This window comes from Bidens hawaiensis, unplaced genomic scaffold, assembly GCF_021521415.1.
Source record: "Bidens hawaiensis isolate Kalapana, Puna unplaced genomic scaffold, B.hawaiensis_p1.1 tig00031751_1, whole genome shotgun sequence".
Taxonomy (NCBI): Eukaryota; Viridiplantae; Streptophyta; class Magnoliopsida; order Asterales; family Asteraceae; genus Bidens; species Bidens hawaiensis.
The window spans coordinates 96,642-112,827 of NW_027495358.1; the positions used below are offsets into that span (position 1 = coordinate 96,642).

At 45.2% G+C, this 16,186-nt stretch overlaps 1 pseudogene; it reads right to left on the reverse strand.

The window, feature by feature from the left end:
• Positions 1-299: 299 nt before the first annotated feature.
• Positions 300-1,478, reverse strand: LOC143582470 (transcription factor AS1 pseudogene; annotated as a pseudogene).
• Positions 1,479-16,186: the final 14,708 nt, after the last annotated feature.

Sequence of the window (16,186 nt, forward strand, 5' to 3'; positions counted from 1 at the left end):
CCTATAGAGAGGTATCTGAAATGTCACAAACGCCAACTTTTCCATTTTAAACGACTTCAAACAATATACTCTTTTGCTATAATTGCCTATTAACTTTTATTTTCATGTACTACATATATTTATTGAATTTCTAGCTACTAAAACAAATATTACAATTCAACAGCATCCATTCACAACAACAATAACACAAACTAACAAAACTGAAAGATTACTTGCTAATAATTATCCATTCATTACATGATCTCTATCACAAAACACACTACAGAACTCAACACAAACTGATCAATCCAATCTTATTTTTAACTTAACCCATGATGATGATTAGGTCCACTAATCATATGCTGTTGGATTAACCCACCATTAATCTGCTCAACAACTTTACTCAACTTCATCTGCTTATTACTCCAAGCCTCCATCAGCTTCCCTTCTTTCCCCTCCGCATCTCTCTGCAACGCATTCAACTGTTCTCTGTACTCCGCCTCCATCCGCCCCAACGCCGCCGTCTCCTCTTCTCGAATACACCGAATCTTCGCCTCCACCTCCTCCATCTTCTCCCTCCTCTTCCGGCTCTTCTCCGCCTCCAACTGCTGCTCCAGCCGGCTCAACCGCCACGTGGCCTCCTTCTTGTGCTGCACCCAGTTCTGCTTCGCCTCCTCCACCTCCTTACAGTACTGTACCAGCGTCCCCACTTGCTGAACCGGGAAGAATCGGTGGTCCTGCACCGAGTGAACCACCACCGGGTCCAGGACCACCGGTTCGGACGGCGACAAAGTCAGGCTCACCGAAGGAGACGGCGTGCCTGACTTTGTCGATGATGACGACGTCATAGACGTCGTCCCGTTGTTATTCATCCATAGTGGCAGCGAAACTGGAACTGCCACCATGGATGGAGTTACGCTAGGTTCAGGTTCGGATCTCGAACCACCCGAACCTGAACCGAGCGAAAGAATAGGCGAGTTCAGATTCGGCATTGCGGGTTTCAAGTACGGCTGAACGTACTTCTCGGCGAATGTATCAAGAATATGATCGTAAGTACCTTGCACAGCTCTCTCCGGAGAGCTGCAGCAACCAGAGACTACTGCAACAGGCGCTGACGGAGGATTTGAAGCTGAGGTTGACAAACCGGGTTTTTTACTGTTCTGTATCTGCTGCTTTATCTGTTTCTCTTTGAAAACCTCCCACCACTTGCCTAAGCGTTTAGCGGTGCGGCCAGGTACTTCATTAGCAATCTTCTTCCACTTGTTGCCGTACTTGGCTTGAAGAGAAATAACTAAGGACTGTTCTTGTGGGGTAAGAGAGCCTTTTTTAATACCGGGTTTGAGGTAATTCTTCCAGCGTTCGAGGCAGGATTTGGGGTCACGGTCCAAAGGCTGAGACATGCGTTGGGAGATGAGGTTCCATTCTCGGGGGCCGTAGTGGTTGACGTAGTCGCGAAGGAGGGCGTCTTCTTCAGGCTGCCATCGTTGACGCTCCTTCATGATCTCGGCACCATAGCTGGGCGGAGAAAGTGAAGGGGGGGGGGGGTAATGGTGGATGGAGACTAGAGAGAGATGGAATGTGGTGGGAATGGGGATCGGAGATATAAAAGGTGAAATGGGAGAAGGTGATGGTGACAATACATGTAGCAGATGATAGGAGGGGTCTTTGGTGGTATGCACGCGCTGGTTTAATCATTTCACATTTTCAATAATATAATAATAATAATAAGAATATACTAAAATAATACTCCATCCGTCCTACTAAAAATGTTATGGTTTGAAAAACATAAAGTTTAAGATAGATTAAATTATTGACTTTTTTGCCTATCAAACGACAATAATGTCCGTGAAATTGGGTCCATCAATACTATTTATTAATGCTAGTTGTATGTGTTTAAGGGTAAACTTAGAAATTGACTAATAAATTTTGAAAGTGGACGTGTGTAATGGGACAAATAAAAAAAGAAATATGGACACTTTTAATGAAGAGGTAGGTCCCAGCAGAGCCCAGTTAGACCCGCAAGACTCACCTTAAACAGGGACGTCTGCGCAGAGACCAACTGGATCCGCAGGACCAACCATGCTCAGAGACGTGACGTCCTTACGCGCAGTACGCAAGCTGGTCCCGCAGGAAATGCCTCCCAATGGTGAAGGACTCCGCCTGTCCCCGCAGCCTCGGATACAAGCCATTAGGGAAGGCCACCCGCGCAGCATGGCTACATGCACAAGGCACTTAGCTCTCAATCGTTCAGTGTCACCTGAAGGAATGAGCCAAGCCGGGAGCAATCCCGCACAGAGGCGGGAGGGGGAATACTCCCGCCCAAATAAGCCAGTCCGTATACTGAAGGATCTTTTACTGTACCTGACGAGGTATGGGCAAAAGATCTGATCAGAGATACGACAGCTCACTGACAGCAGCATGGCAGACAGCACGCCACAGCACTGTGACCAATAGCCGCCGCCTACCCACCAACTCCTGCCATACCACGTGCCTAGCCTGTAGTTGGCAGAAGAGGAAGAGTGCACGACACGCCTGCTCTGTGTCAGCCGCTACCTATCCACCACTCACAGGCAGGGCACGTGCATAGGTTACAGTTGGTAGCGTGTTGGGCCGGCTAAACCCCTTGGAAACCTACCTTCGGCTATAAATACCACAAATGGTATGACCATCATATCTTATCATATCTTATTACATTATCATCATAATATACCTGATATCTGCTCTAGCAATCTCTTAATATACTTTTATATTTAAAGAGCAATCTAGTCTGATTCTCACGCCGGAGGGTGGTCACAAGGAGGAACCCCCCCCTTCTCAGTGACGAGCTCACGGTGTCTGTTTTGCAGGTTATCAGAAGAACCATCTTCCAAGGGTCTAACCCCTCGTGGGAAACATCTCTCCAACCCCCAGGTTACCAGTAACCTGCCCGGGGTCCGGTTAGTGTTTCTTCATTGGCGCCATCCGTGCATAAAGCTAGAACTACAATTTTCTCCAGTTTTTTCAAAACTTTATACAAAAGATGGTTAGAGAAATTCCGGTAACCACAACCCCAGCTATTGGGGGGAATACCGGCAACACAGTTTTTACAAACACTACTCCGGCTACCGAAGCCGGAGCAAGTGAAGTAAATTTTACGAACACTACCCCACTTACTAAAGCAGGGGCAAGTGCAGTAAATGACCGCCTACTGGGATCCACCGATACCCAGTTTGAAAAACGAAGACTCCCCCGCCAGACTCTCGACGAAGTCAAGGCATGGGCGGAGGCACGACAAAAGGAATTCCAGGCTGAGTTGAACGAACGCTTGCGTTCCGTGCAACAGGCCGACGAATTCGAATACTGGGAGGATGACTCGGAGGAATCCGACTCCGACGCGAACCCTCGTCATAAAGCAAAAGGGAAGCGTAAAGAAACGGAAACCCAACCGAAAAGGCATTTTGGACAAGCCTTCAAACCAAAAAGCATAGATGGAAGTCCACGAGACTTCTCTAAAACGTTCAGACCAAACGTTACAAATGCAGGAACGTCCAAATTTGCAAAGGACATTGCTGAAGCAATTGCCCCGAAAAGTGCTAAACAAATGCCTAACATAGGCACATATGACGGCCTATCTGATCCAGACGATCATTTGAACAGGTTCATAGCGGGGGCAACCGTTAGCAATTGGACGGAACCCACGTGGTGTTACATGTTCCAAATGACGCTGGTGGGGGCTGCTAGGGCTTGGTTTGATCGTTTACCGGTTAACCACATTTACGACTGGGCAGACTTCCAGCAGAAGTTTAGCCAACACTTCAGCCAGCAGCGAAAGTATACCGAGGAGCAATGGACAATCCTCAAATGCACACGGGAAGAAGATGAATCTCTGCCAAACTTCATCACTCGCTTCAACTCAAAGAAGTTAAGTTTGGGCAATATCAGCGAGGATCTTGTTCGCGCAGCCTTCATCCAGGGCGCGCAAGACCCAGAGCTTATCCGCACCCTAACGGGTAAAGATGGAATGCCATCCACATGGGATGGCATCATGACAGCAGCCAAACGCTATGCGGAAACGGAGAAGCAACTGGGTAGAGACCTTCCGCAGAACACAAACCTTTACACCCAGAGGACGAGAGAGGACAACGTCCTCACCGCCCGATTGAACAAAAAACGGAAGCAAGGCATTTGGCAGTCAAGGGTAAACTTTGACACCTCATCCGGCTTACAACACCGATTGGGTGAAAGGGATAATGTAAAGCCGCACCGGAACCCCAGATGGACGCCACTTACCAAAAGCGTCACTGACATATTTGCTAATGAAGAGCTCCCATGGCCAAAGCCTCCAGAAATCCGACATCGTCACGATGCTGATCGGAGCAAGTACTGTGACTATCACAGAACAAAAGGCCACAACACTGAAGAATGCATAGACGTAAAAGACATGGTCGAAACATTCGTCAGAGATGGGACGCTCGCGCACCTCGTGGCGAAATAAAAGCTAAGCAGGCAGGCAGGTGCGTGTGGAACCACGGCTGGGGTAAACACGAATAAAAAATCAGCTTCAATAGACTACATGCTGCGTAAAGAACGAGATCCCGAAACAGGTGCGTGTCGGCTCGATGGCGCTCCCATCCCAACAACATGGAAGGGAGCTCATTTACACAGTTTGCATGTAAATCAATTCCAATTTGTAAAGAAAAGGCCAAGAGCCACTTCTAATGGAAATGATTCTCTCTAGAACATCGAAGCTGATGATTTTACATTTATACTTCTCTGGACACTAATATGCCGGTTTTCACCGCATAATTACGTGAAGTCATTGCATGGGAAGGCGGTCCTACCCGCACGAACCCAATAACGTAACAAACCTTCACGCAGGTCAGTTGAAAGGGAAAAAATTCAGCACCCAAAAATGAAAGTGCCGGTCTATCCGCATGAATCATTAAGGAAACTGAATAATAACCTGTCAACAACCGCGCGTCGAACGGTTAAAACTATCCAACACTGGACGACATTCATATCACGTGAAGTCGTTGCGTGGGAAGGCGGTCTTACCCGCACGAACCCAATAACGTGGCAAACCTTCACGCAGGTCAGTTGAAGGAGTTCATCCCATTAAATGAAAGTGCCGGTCTATCCCGCATGAATCATTCGAGGGAACTGCACCAACAACCGCGCATCGAACGGTTCAAAACAAAATTCTTAAAAAGATGAGAAAAACCTACACGCAGGTCAGATAAGGGTAAAGTCTTGCCATCCTACTAAGTGCAAGTGACGGTTCTACCCGCACAATCACGAAAGAGGAAGCAAAACTTCACCTATTATCAACCACGTTCAAAGGTTAACTTATCCTCAAAAGATGAGAAAATCCTACACGCAGGTCAGATAAAGGTAAAGTTCTGCCATCCTACTAAGTGCAAGTGACGGTTCTACCCGCACAATCACGAAAGAGGAAGCAAAACTTCACACCTATTATCAACCACGTTCAAAGGTTAACTTATCCTCAAAAGACGAGAAACCTACACGCAGGTCAGATAAGGGTAAAGTTCTGCCATCCTACTAAGTGCAAGTGACGGTTCTACCCGCACAATCACGAAAGAGGAAGCAAAACTTCACACCTATTATCAACCACGTTCAAAGGTTAACTTATCCTAAAAAAGTAAGAAAAACCAGCACGCAGGTTAGATAAAAGTTAAAGTTTAGCCATCCTACCAAGTGCAAGTGACGGTTCTACCCGCACAATCACGAAGGAGGAAGCGAAACTTTAACCCACTATCAACCACGTTCAAAGGTTCTTATTCTGAACACTTGGAAAATTGCTAATTTAAACTAAGTATGCAAGTCATAAGTTTATAAAGCAAGGAACCCAAAGAAGGAAATAACAGTCTTATACGCAAAAAGATTAATATTTCAATGATGTATTACAACAGTGGCCGGGTAACTACCCGCCTAAAAGAAATCTATACAAAGCTGTCTATCCTAACGGTGGGAAGAGATCTTCAGGATCAGGCTTCAGGGCCACCTCCGCTTGGACCAGCACCGTCTGAGCGTGGCTGCCCAAGGAAAGCCTTAAGGATGTTTAGCCCATCATCAGCAGCAGCAGCTTCATTCACCTTCTCCACCACTGGATGCGGGAAGGCAGCATACTGGTTCACAGCTTGGTCATAAGCAACTTCAGTATTAACATTGAATAAAGGGAAGTTGGAGGGCGGAAAGCCTCTCTCAGCAAACCCTAGACCAAGCAGGAAACCAGTCTTCTCCCCATCCTCATGAGAAGCGTTGAGGGCTGCGCTCATTGCATCGTCGTAAGAGGTCTCTGAAAGGACCCGACGCACAACCTACAAAAGAAAATTACAAGTTAGAACATTTTCTAATTACAAGTAGAAAAGAGAGAAAAAAAGAGGATACCTGAGGCAACGCTTCTCGAAGTAGCCATTGGAGGGTAGCTTGCACTTCGTCACGGGCGCGTTCGGCTTCGCTTTGGTTCAGATTGGCAAGTAATACTTCCTTTGCGGCAGCCTCTTCGACGCCCTTAAGCTTCCGCTCGGTTTGGTCAAGCACCCCCCTCTGGTCAAGAATCTCTTGCAGCTTCTTGGCGTCTTCCATTGCCAAGGCGTCATGAGCATGCTGAAGAGCCTTTAATTTGCATTTAAGCTGCTCATTCTCTTCGCGAAGTGGCTCAGCAACAGCTTCAGCCTTGGCAGCCCTCTCAGTTGAGTTTCGCGCAGTCTCCTTGGCCAGCCGAAGCTGTTCATTCACAGCTTGGGCAGCCTTGGAGCGGGCCTCGAGTCGCGCCTGGACTTCAACCTCGAGGGCCTTGAATGCCTTCTCCTTCTCGGCTGCGGCAGCGGCCAACTGCCGGTTCTCCTCCCGAAGAGCCCGCGCTTCAGATACATCTTTGGCGCGAGCTGCTTTTAACTTGTCGTTTTCACGACAAAGCAGCTCGACGCGGGGCTGCGTCCGGGCCTGGAGAACCCGAAGCTCATTGGTTAGCCTACCCTCTTGGTAGCTAGCCATGGCTTCCCCCAACGCACCAGGAGGAGCAGCGTGGCGAGCCCAGTCCACGCACTCCACAGGGGTGCGAAGGGTTGTTCCTCGGCGTATGTTCCATCTTGGAACATACACTTCATTGGAATCCGACACTGCAAAAGAAACAAAGGCAGTTAGGAAAAGATGATAAAAATATATAAGGGAAAAAAAAAGAACCCTACGTACCTGTAGGGTCAATAACAGGCCGATAGCCGCCAAACCCATCACCTGAACCTAAAGGAAATCCATCCAACAGGTCAGGCAGACGGGAAGGTGGCATAGATCGGCGGGAAGCCTGGCGCATACCTGATGGTCCGGCCATCGGTGCCGGTGGCGCAGGTATAGTGGCAGCCGCTGTGGTTGCCATGTTCGGCGCCACCTCCTCAGCAACAGTAACCGCCGGCTCCGTGAAAGATGCTGTAAAAATTGCACTCACGGCCGGCGGAGACACCTTCTCAGCTGGAACAGCCTCAGGAAGGCTGGAACCAGCGGAAGCAGGCGTAGACGCCTGGGTCGACGCCTCGGGAAGGCTGACCGAGCCTACCGTCATTGGCGGGGGAATACTTGCTCCAACTCCACCCTGGAATGCGTCAACATCCACACCTGCACAAGCAAAAGTGTTAGAAAAATTTATTTGAAACAACAAATCTAGACAAGAAGTATGGGGGTACTCACGGGGTTTCTTGAGCTTGAACGCACGGACGAGCGGGGGCGAACCCGATGGAGCCGGCCTCTTGACACCGGTAACCGTCGTCGTCGCTGCCTCCCCGGAGGTAACACCTGCAGCCTCCGGAGCGGTGGTCTCCTCACCACCGGGCTTCCCCGCCACCTCTGCATTATCTGACTCCGAGTCAGATAGGATTACCGGGTCGGCCGTAGAGGCCACCTTCTCCTTGCCCTTCCCGACGGCAGCCTTTTTCTTCCGCACCAGTGGGGGACCTTCTGCGGATTCCTCAGAAGAAGAAATGTCATGAACTCCAGCAGCAGGCACAGCATTGAGAGGTTCAGGGTAGAAGATAGGCTTACCTGGCCGTCGGTGGCTCAGGATCTCTTGGCCTGGCGGATAAACCTCCACGAACCGACCCGCGGTCTGCTCTAAGATGGGCAACTCGCTCTCGTCCAGAGCACGAGTACCCATCCGCGCGGGACCATCTTCCTCCCGCGGGTTCAGGAGCGATTGAAGATCGTTCCCCTCTGAAATCAACAAGAAAGTTAGTAAAAATCGAAGTCAGCAAAATGAAACAAGACGTACCATAAGGGACAGAGTTCGAACCATATTCAAGGACGATCGGAACCTTATCCGCATTCGCCGCCTTCCACACCCGGCTCATCCCCAACATCACCATCGCCGACTCCGGAAAACGGAAAACCGGGGACTGGACCCGGGAAATCTTCGAGAACCATTCCGCCTCCTCGTAGTTGAGGGCGGGAAGGTTCGGAAGCGCCTGGCCATTCTTGAACTTCATGGCGATGGGGATGGCGCGAGCGGATATGAAGAAGAACTCTCTTCTCCATGAGCGAAGACTCCGCTCGGTGGTACAGATCTTTAAACCCTTGATACGGGTTGTAAGAGTGTACCACCCTTGGATGCACCTCCATGTATAGAAGGTCATCAGGCGATCAACGAGGGGCTCAAGGCCCAGTATCCGGCACACCCACTCAAAGTGCCGGACCTTGGCAATGGCCATGGGGTGCACCTCTGTCAGGTGCACACCGTGCCTCTCTAGGACACGGTACACAAACTTTGTCAACGGAAACCTAAGGTTCCCGTAGACAAAGAATGCAGCATAAACCCCGATCTTGCCACTAGGGGCATCGTACACAGTATGGTGGGGTTCAGGAAACTCAGGCTCGAGAGACTCGAGCATGAACTTCCTGATGATATACTGGTACAGATCGACGGGAAGAGAGCACTGGCATTCGCCAGCAGTCTTCTGGTCATCAGCATCATGAGAAGACATGGTGGAAGAAGGACGAAAAGAGATTTCAGGGTAATGCTTTACTGAACAGAAAAATTTGCCGGAAATTACTTGAGAAGAAGAGATGAAAGTGGAAAGTGTGAATTGCAAATAACCCTCTCCCCCTTTATATAGTAATCGCAATTAATGCGGTGAATTTAATGCGGAGGAGAGAGAAATCAAATGTGCAATGAAACTATGACACGTGGCAAAAAGCAAGCTGGCAACAGCTGTTGAAAGGACGTGTGCCAGTAAATTCGCGGCCACGCGCCCGAAAAATCGCTCCCACGCGCCTGAAAAAGCGACTGGAATGACCATGTTCTGTCACGTCACCATAACTTCCTGCACGTTCGGACACAGTCAGAAGAAACCGTCGCACGACGTTTCAAAGGTTTGGACTTATCTTTTCACCAACCTTTCGAATTTCAAAATTCAAAATTTAAAAAGAAGCGGGAAAATACCCCCTTACCTTGGCGAACAAGTAACCATAAGACGGATGCGGGTACAGTGTTAAGGCAAAACCCTTCACATACCTAGCACCCGCAGGGAATTGAAGCCAAGAAAACCTTGGCAAACAAGTAACCATAAGACGGATGCGGGTACAGTGTAAAGGCAAAACCCTTCACATACCTAGCACCCGCAGGGAATTGAAGCCAAGAAAACCTTGGCGAACAAGTAACCATAAGACGGATGCGGGTACAGTGTTAAGGCAAAACCCTTCACATACCTAGCACCCGCAGGGAATTGAAGCCAAGTACCTCGGCAACCAAGTAACTATAAGACAGGTGCGGGTACAGTGTAAAGGCAAAACCCTTCACATACCTAGCACCCGCAGGGAATTGACGCCAGGAATACCTTGAGAGTAAAGTAACCGTAAGACGAGCGCAGGTACAGTGTTAAGGCAAAACCCTTCACATACCTAGCGCTCCGCTGGGAATTGAAACCAAGAAGGATCTTCTGGGCAATGCTTGCGGAAACGGAAATAGCATCCCCGCATAGCGGGAACATCGAGAACTACGTTGTTTGAAGCTCCAGGATGGAATTGGTGGTCTTAACATAATTGATCACTATGTTCAAAACTACCAAAACCTCATGGAAAATACATACAACTGGGACTCAATGCTCCTGACTTGCGAGGAGGTTACAGACCTACCCGCATCATACCCAAAGACCAAGCAGGAAACTCGGGCATTTCTGCAAGTGACAAGGACTTCCGCGGAAAGAATCCCCATGGAAAACCTTACAAAACCCTTTTCAAAACCCTTTGCTCAAGTCCAAAAGTTCACCTCACTTTATTAAACACTCATGAGAAGAACATTGGACTGGGGGGACTTGAAGAGGTAGGTCCCAGCAGAGCCCAGTTAGACCCGCAAGACTCACCTTAAACAGGGACGTCTGCGCAGAGACCAACTGGATCCGCAGGACCAACCATGCTCAGAGACGTGACGTCCTTACGCGCAGTACGCAAGCTGGTCCCGCAGGAAATGCCTCCCAATGGTGAAGGACTCCGCCTGTCCCCGCAGCCTCGGATACAAGCCATTAGGGAAGGCCACCCGCGCGGCATGGCTACATGCACAAGGCACTTAGCTCTCAATCGTTCAGTGTCACCTGAAGGAATGAGCCAAGCCGGGAGCAATCCCGCACAGAGGCGGGAGGGGGAATACTCCCGCCCAAATAAGCCAGTCCGTATACTGAAGGATCTTTTACTGTACCTGACGAGGTATGGGCAAAAGATCTGATCAGAGATACGACAGCTCACTGACAGCAGCATGGCAGACAGCACGCCACAGCACTGTGACCAATAGCCGCCGCCTACCCACCAACTCCTGCCATACCACGTGCCTAGCCTGTAGTTGGCAGAAGAGGAAGAGTGCACGACACGCCTGCTCTGTGTCAGCCGCTACCTATCCACCACTCACAGGCAGGGCACGTGCATAGGTTACAGTTGGTAGCGTGTTGGGCCGGCTAAACCCCTTGGAAACCTACCTTCGGCTATAAATACCACAAATGGTATGGCCATCATATCTTATCATATCTTATTACATTATCATCATAATATACCTGATATCTGCTCTAGCAATCTCTTAATATACTTTTATATTTAAAGAGCAATCTAGTCTGATTCTCACGCCGGAGGGTGGTCACAAGGAGGAACCCCCCCCTTCTCAGTGACGAGCTCACGGTGTCTGTTTTGCAGGTTATCAGAAGAACCATCTTCCAAGGGTCTAACCCCTCGTGGGAAACATCTCTCCAACCCCCAGGTTACCAGTAACCTGCCCGGGGTCCGGTTAGTGTTTCTTCATTGACTAATAAATTTTGAAAGTGGACGTGTGTAATGGGACAAATAAAAAAAGAAATATGGACACTTTTAATGGGACGGAGGTAGTAACTTATGCGATATGTAATTACAAACTTTTTACTCTTGTAAAAGTTAATGTAATTAGATTTAGTAACTTTTAAAGTAGAGTAAAAAAAATGTGGTTTTTGTTATTCTGATTCGTTAAATGTATTATGGTATTTGTGATTTTAGTATGATTTCTTTTGTTAATGTTTGCCTGATAGCTTGTTGTTAATTAACGAATATACCTTCTTTACAGAGAAGAGTTATAATGAAAAGACAAAGAGAAACCTTAAGAAGCTAGGAAGAATTTTAGATCGTAAGATTAAAAGATGGATAGTTAGGATTGGCAGGGTCGCGTTTCTATAAATAAAGGGAAGTATTTTTTTTCTTTATGTCAACTAGTATATAGCCCGTGTGATACATGGATGACTAAAAAAATACAGCAAAAAGGTTAAACTGAATAATATGTATAATAACATACCTTATGAATTCATAAAATATAAATAATTTTCTATAATACATAGATTAGTAAGAACGATTTGTATTTGTATTAGAAAATGAAAATGTAAGGTTGTTAATCTTTACCAATTAAGAAAAAGAGAGGCTTACCATCAATTCATTTTAATTAAATTGGTAAGTCACAAAAGTTTTAAAAACAAGGTAATGAGTTCGATTATCACCAACAACAAATTTTTTATTTTATCATTCATAGAGTAGAAATTGTAAAAATGAAAGCTTGTACATTTGTCAGTTTATGTGGAGGGTCTAGTTGAATGGCATGTGAAAGAATTGTATTGCTTTAATAATATAGGTAGATTCAGAAGCATTAAAGTTGTTGTGTTTTCTTCATCATCTTGAACGCACAAGAGAAAGTTTCTTCATTTTTAAGTTTGATTCTCTATGCAACAATGGTGACTGAAAATTGATTTAAACAATTTACATCACTAAGAAATTTCGTTTAGTAACTGAGTATAGTCACTAGGTTTTTTATTACTCTCACTGTGTTTTCGCATTTTGGATCGAATAAATGTCCAGAAATTGTTGAAGACAGAAAATATTTAAATCAGTTGCTAAAAAGCAAGAAAACGTTAAAACAAAAAGGTTCGTTAAGATTCGGTCATTCTAATTTGTTTTACAGCTCATGCTTCAAGTTAATGTTTACTTTGGGTTATCGTACATCGCATTGTGTTATGGTTTTTTTTATTTTATATATTAATGATTGTATTTTTCATTGCATGCATTTGTTGGGCTTTGTACATCGTTTAGAACATGGCGTTTTTCTACATTGAATTTTGGTATATTATTTGCATTTTTTTTTCTTATACAGCTATTGATTATTTGCTTTATATTACGAGAGGTTTTTGTTTGTACTAAATGAAGTTACCGTGAAGCTTACTTAAAGAACAAGTTATGAAGTTATTGTACTAAAATAGGGCTAATTAGACATATGTTGCACATTTAACTCTTAAAAACTAATATTTTTAGGTACCGAGTGTACATTAAAAGTTAAAAGTAAATAAACAGATCGAAATATGTCATAGGCTGTACACCTTGTTAAAGTAAAGTACTAGAGGATAAGTTGCACGTTAAGCTGTAAAGATTATTTTTAGGTGCTGAATGTACGAAAAAAGTTAATAGTAAAAACATAAACAAAGCCAAAACAGAAATCTGTCGTACGTTATACACATTGTAAAAGTAAAAAAACAAACAAGTGTCTGTGTTGTAGGTTTAGAAAAGTAATTGTTTTGATTGAATCAAGTCTTGATATGCGTATGTGTAGCTATAGCCGTAATTCTATGATTATGATCAATGTGTTCTATGGTTAGTAAAGTAATTAATTGATAATTTGTCTAATGATTTGCATCGTACTTCTTGAGTAACAAAAATTAAATAAGGTATTATATGATAGGACCAAGCCGTGTGCTCCCTAACATCGTTTGGGCTTTATGTTTTTAAATAAGAAATAAGTACTTGTTAACAAAAGGATATGAGTTGTTTTAAAAATGTAGGTCTATCAACACATATATGCCGTTTGATTTTAATATAATATGTATGTAAGGATTAAGATCATGCTTATCCATCACACTGTTTTAAAAACCTAAACCTTGAGTAACGTGTGATGAGAATGTATCTTATGGGTCGTGAGGTTGTCTAAGCACTAGACGGATAATCATATAACTTGCTTACTTATGTGGACCCTTGCAGTCTACATACGATAAAAACAATGTTCTTTTTGTAGACTACAGATTTTTGGTTTACCTCTTCTTTTATAGATGTTTGCAAATGTGATTCGCAAATTGCAAGCATTTTACCAATAAAAAAACAAACAACACCAAAGATATGTAAGAATACATATCTGAACCTATAATCTACCACTAATGAGATATGATGTTTCAATGAATGCTATAAGTTGTTTTATTATTTACGGTATAAATTTTATTTGAAATAGAAGTTGTTAGGGTTTCCTATTTCTAGTTTTCTTGTTCTCTAAATTTAGTAGGGTCAGGTTATTTTATAAATGAGACAAAAATATAAATGATGAGAATGATTTGTAGCAAAAAAAAAAAAAAGAAAAGAAAACCTTTAAAAAAATAATGAAAAATTAATTAAAAAAAATCATAACTCAAATTTTAATAAAAAAAGCCAAAAAATGTAAAAGTATAAAAACGTTTCCACTATCTTCCTCGTTCTAAAAAGACACAATGTTCAGGAAGAAAAATCATTATGTCCTTCTATTTATCATTTTGTTTTTTGTTTTTTTCGTCATTGATCGTGTGTTTTTTCCTTAACATTGTGTCTTTTTTTTAATATTGTGTTGTATTACCCAGCATTGTATTATATTTTGTTTGGTATTGTGTTATATTTTGCGACATATTGTGTTTTTTTTATTTGTCATTGTCTTGTTTGTTCATTTCCAGCATTGTGTCTTTTTTCTCGACATTTTGTCTTTTCGGCGTTTTATTTATTTACTTTTTTGGAATGGGAATGACGGGGGAAACATTTTGGTTTTTTAATTTTTTTCGTTTTTTATTTATATTTTAAATTATGATTTTTTTTTATTATTTTTTCTCCCTTTGCATTTTAACTTTTCCTAAATTTAGTATTGCTAATATAAGGCATGATACGGTTAACATCTGAAGAGGTAGGTCCCAGCAGAGCCCAGTTGGACCCGCAAGACTCACCTTGAAGAGGGACGTCTGCGCAAGGACCAACTGGTTCCGCAGGACCCACCATGCTCAGAGATGAAGACCTTACGCGCAGTACGCCAGCTGTTACCGCGGGGAAAGCCTCCCAATGGTGAAGTACCCCGCCTGTCCCCGCAGCTGCGGATACAAGCCATCAGGGAAGGCTACCGGCACTAATAGCAAGGCTACACGCACAAGGCACTAAATAATTCAGTGTCACCTGAAGGAATGAGCAAGGCGGGAATACTCCCGCCCAAATGAGCCAGTCCGTATGCTTCTGGAAGATCTTTTGTACTATACCTACCAAGGTATGGACAAAATAGATAAGATCTGACCAAAGCAGCCCATGAATCAATCACAGGGTGACAGCTCACCGACAAACAGTACAAGGAGCATGCTCTAGTACTGTTTGTCACTATTAGCCGCTGCCTACTCACCAACCCTTGTCGTGGCACGCACATAGCCTGCAGTTGGTGGAAAAGGAATAGTACACAGCCGGCCTGGTCACTATCAGCCGCTGCCTACCCACCAACCAGCATGGCACGTGCGTAGCCCGTAGTTGGTAGAACAGGAATATTATACAGCTGGCTGTACCTGCTTGGAAACCTACCTTCGGCTATAAATACTCCAACACCTTGGAACGGTAGGATCATCTGGTATTTTACCTTCACTAGCTATTTCTCTCAATATACACTTATATTCAGAGCAATCTAGTCTGATTCTCACGCCGGAGGGTGGTCACAAGGAGGAACCCCCCCTTCTCAGTGACGAGCTCACGGTGTCTGTTTTGCAGGTCATCTGAAGAACATCCTTCTTTGCCGGACCTAACCCTCGTGGGAAACATCTATTTAACTCCCAGATTATCCGTAATCTGCCCGGGGTAGTTTAGTGTTGCTTCATTGGCGCCATCCGTGCATAAAAGCTAGAACTAATTCTCAGTTTTTTCAAAATTTCTGAAGAAATGGTTAACGTTACTCCGGTCCCAAGGCCAGTAAGTGACCAGGAAACCCCGGTAACCACAACCCCAGCTACTGGGGGGAACACCGGCGGTTATACAAATTTTACGGACACTACTTCGGTTACCCAAGCCGGGGCAAGTGCAGTAAACAATATTTCACTGGGTTCTCTGATGCCCAGTTGGAGAAACAGGCGAGGCTCCCTCGCCAAACACTCGATCAAGTTAAGGCGTGGGCCGAAGCACGTAAGAAAGAGTTCCAAGCTGAGTTGGATGAACGCTTGCGTTCACTCCAACAGGCTGACGAATTCAGAAATACTCGACAACAGCTTAACATGAACAGTGAGTGCGAGTACTCGGACAATGATCGGGAGGAATCCTACACCGACGCAAACCCTCGCCACAGGGCGAAAGGGAAGCGTAAGGAAACGGACTTCCAACCAAGAAGGAATTTTGGAGAAACCTTCAAACCAAGGAACGCGGGAGGAAACCCACGTGACTTCTCCAAAACCTTTAGACCAACTGCCGCAAATGCGGGAAAGTCCAAGTTTGCAAGGGACATCGCGGAAGCAATCGCCCCGAGAAGTGCCAAACAGATGTCCAACATCGGTACTTATGATGGTCTATCCGACCCAGACGATCACTTGAACAGATTCATAGCGGGGGCAACCGTCAGTAACTGGACGGAACCCACGTGGTGTTATATGTTCCAAATGACGCTGGTTGGAGAGGCCAGGGCGTGGTTTGATCGTTTACCGGT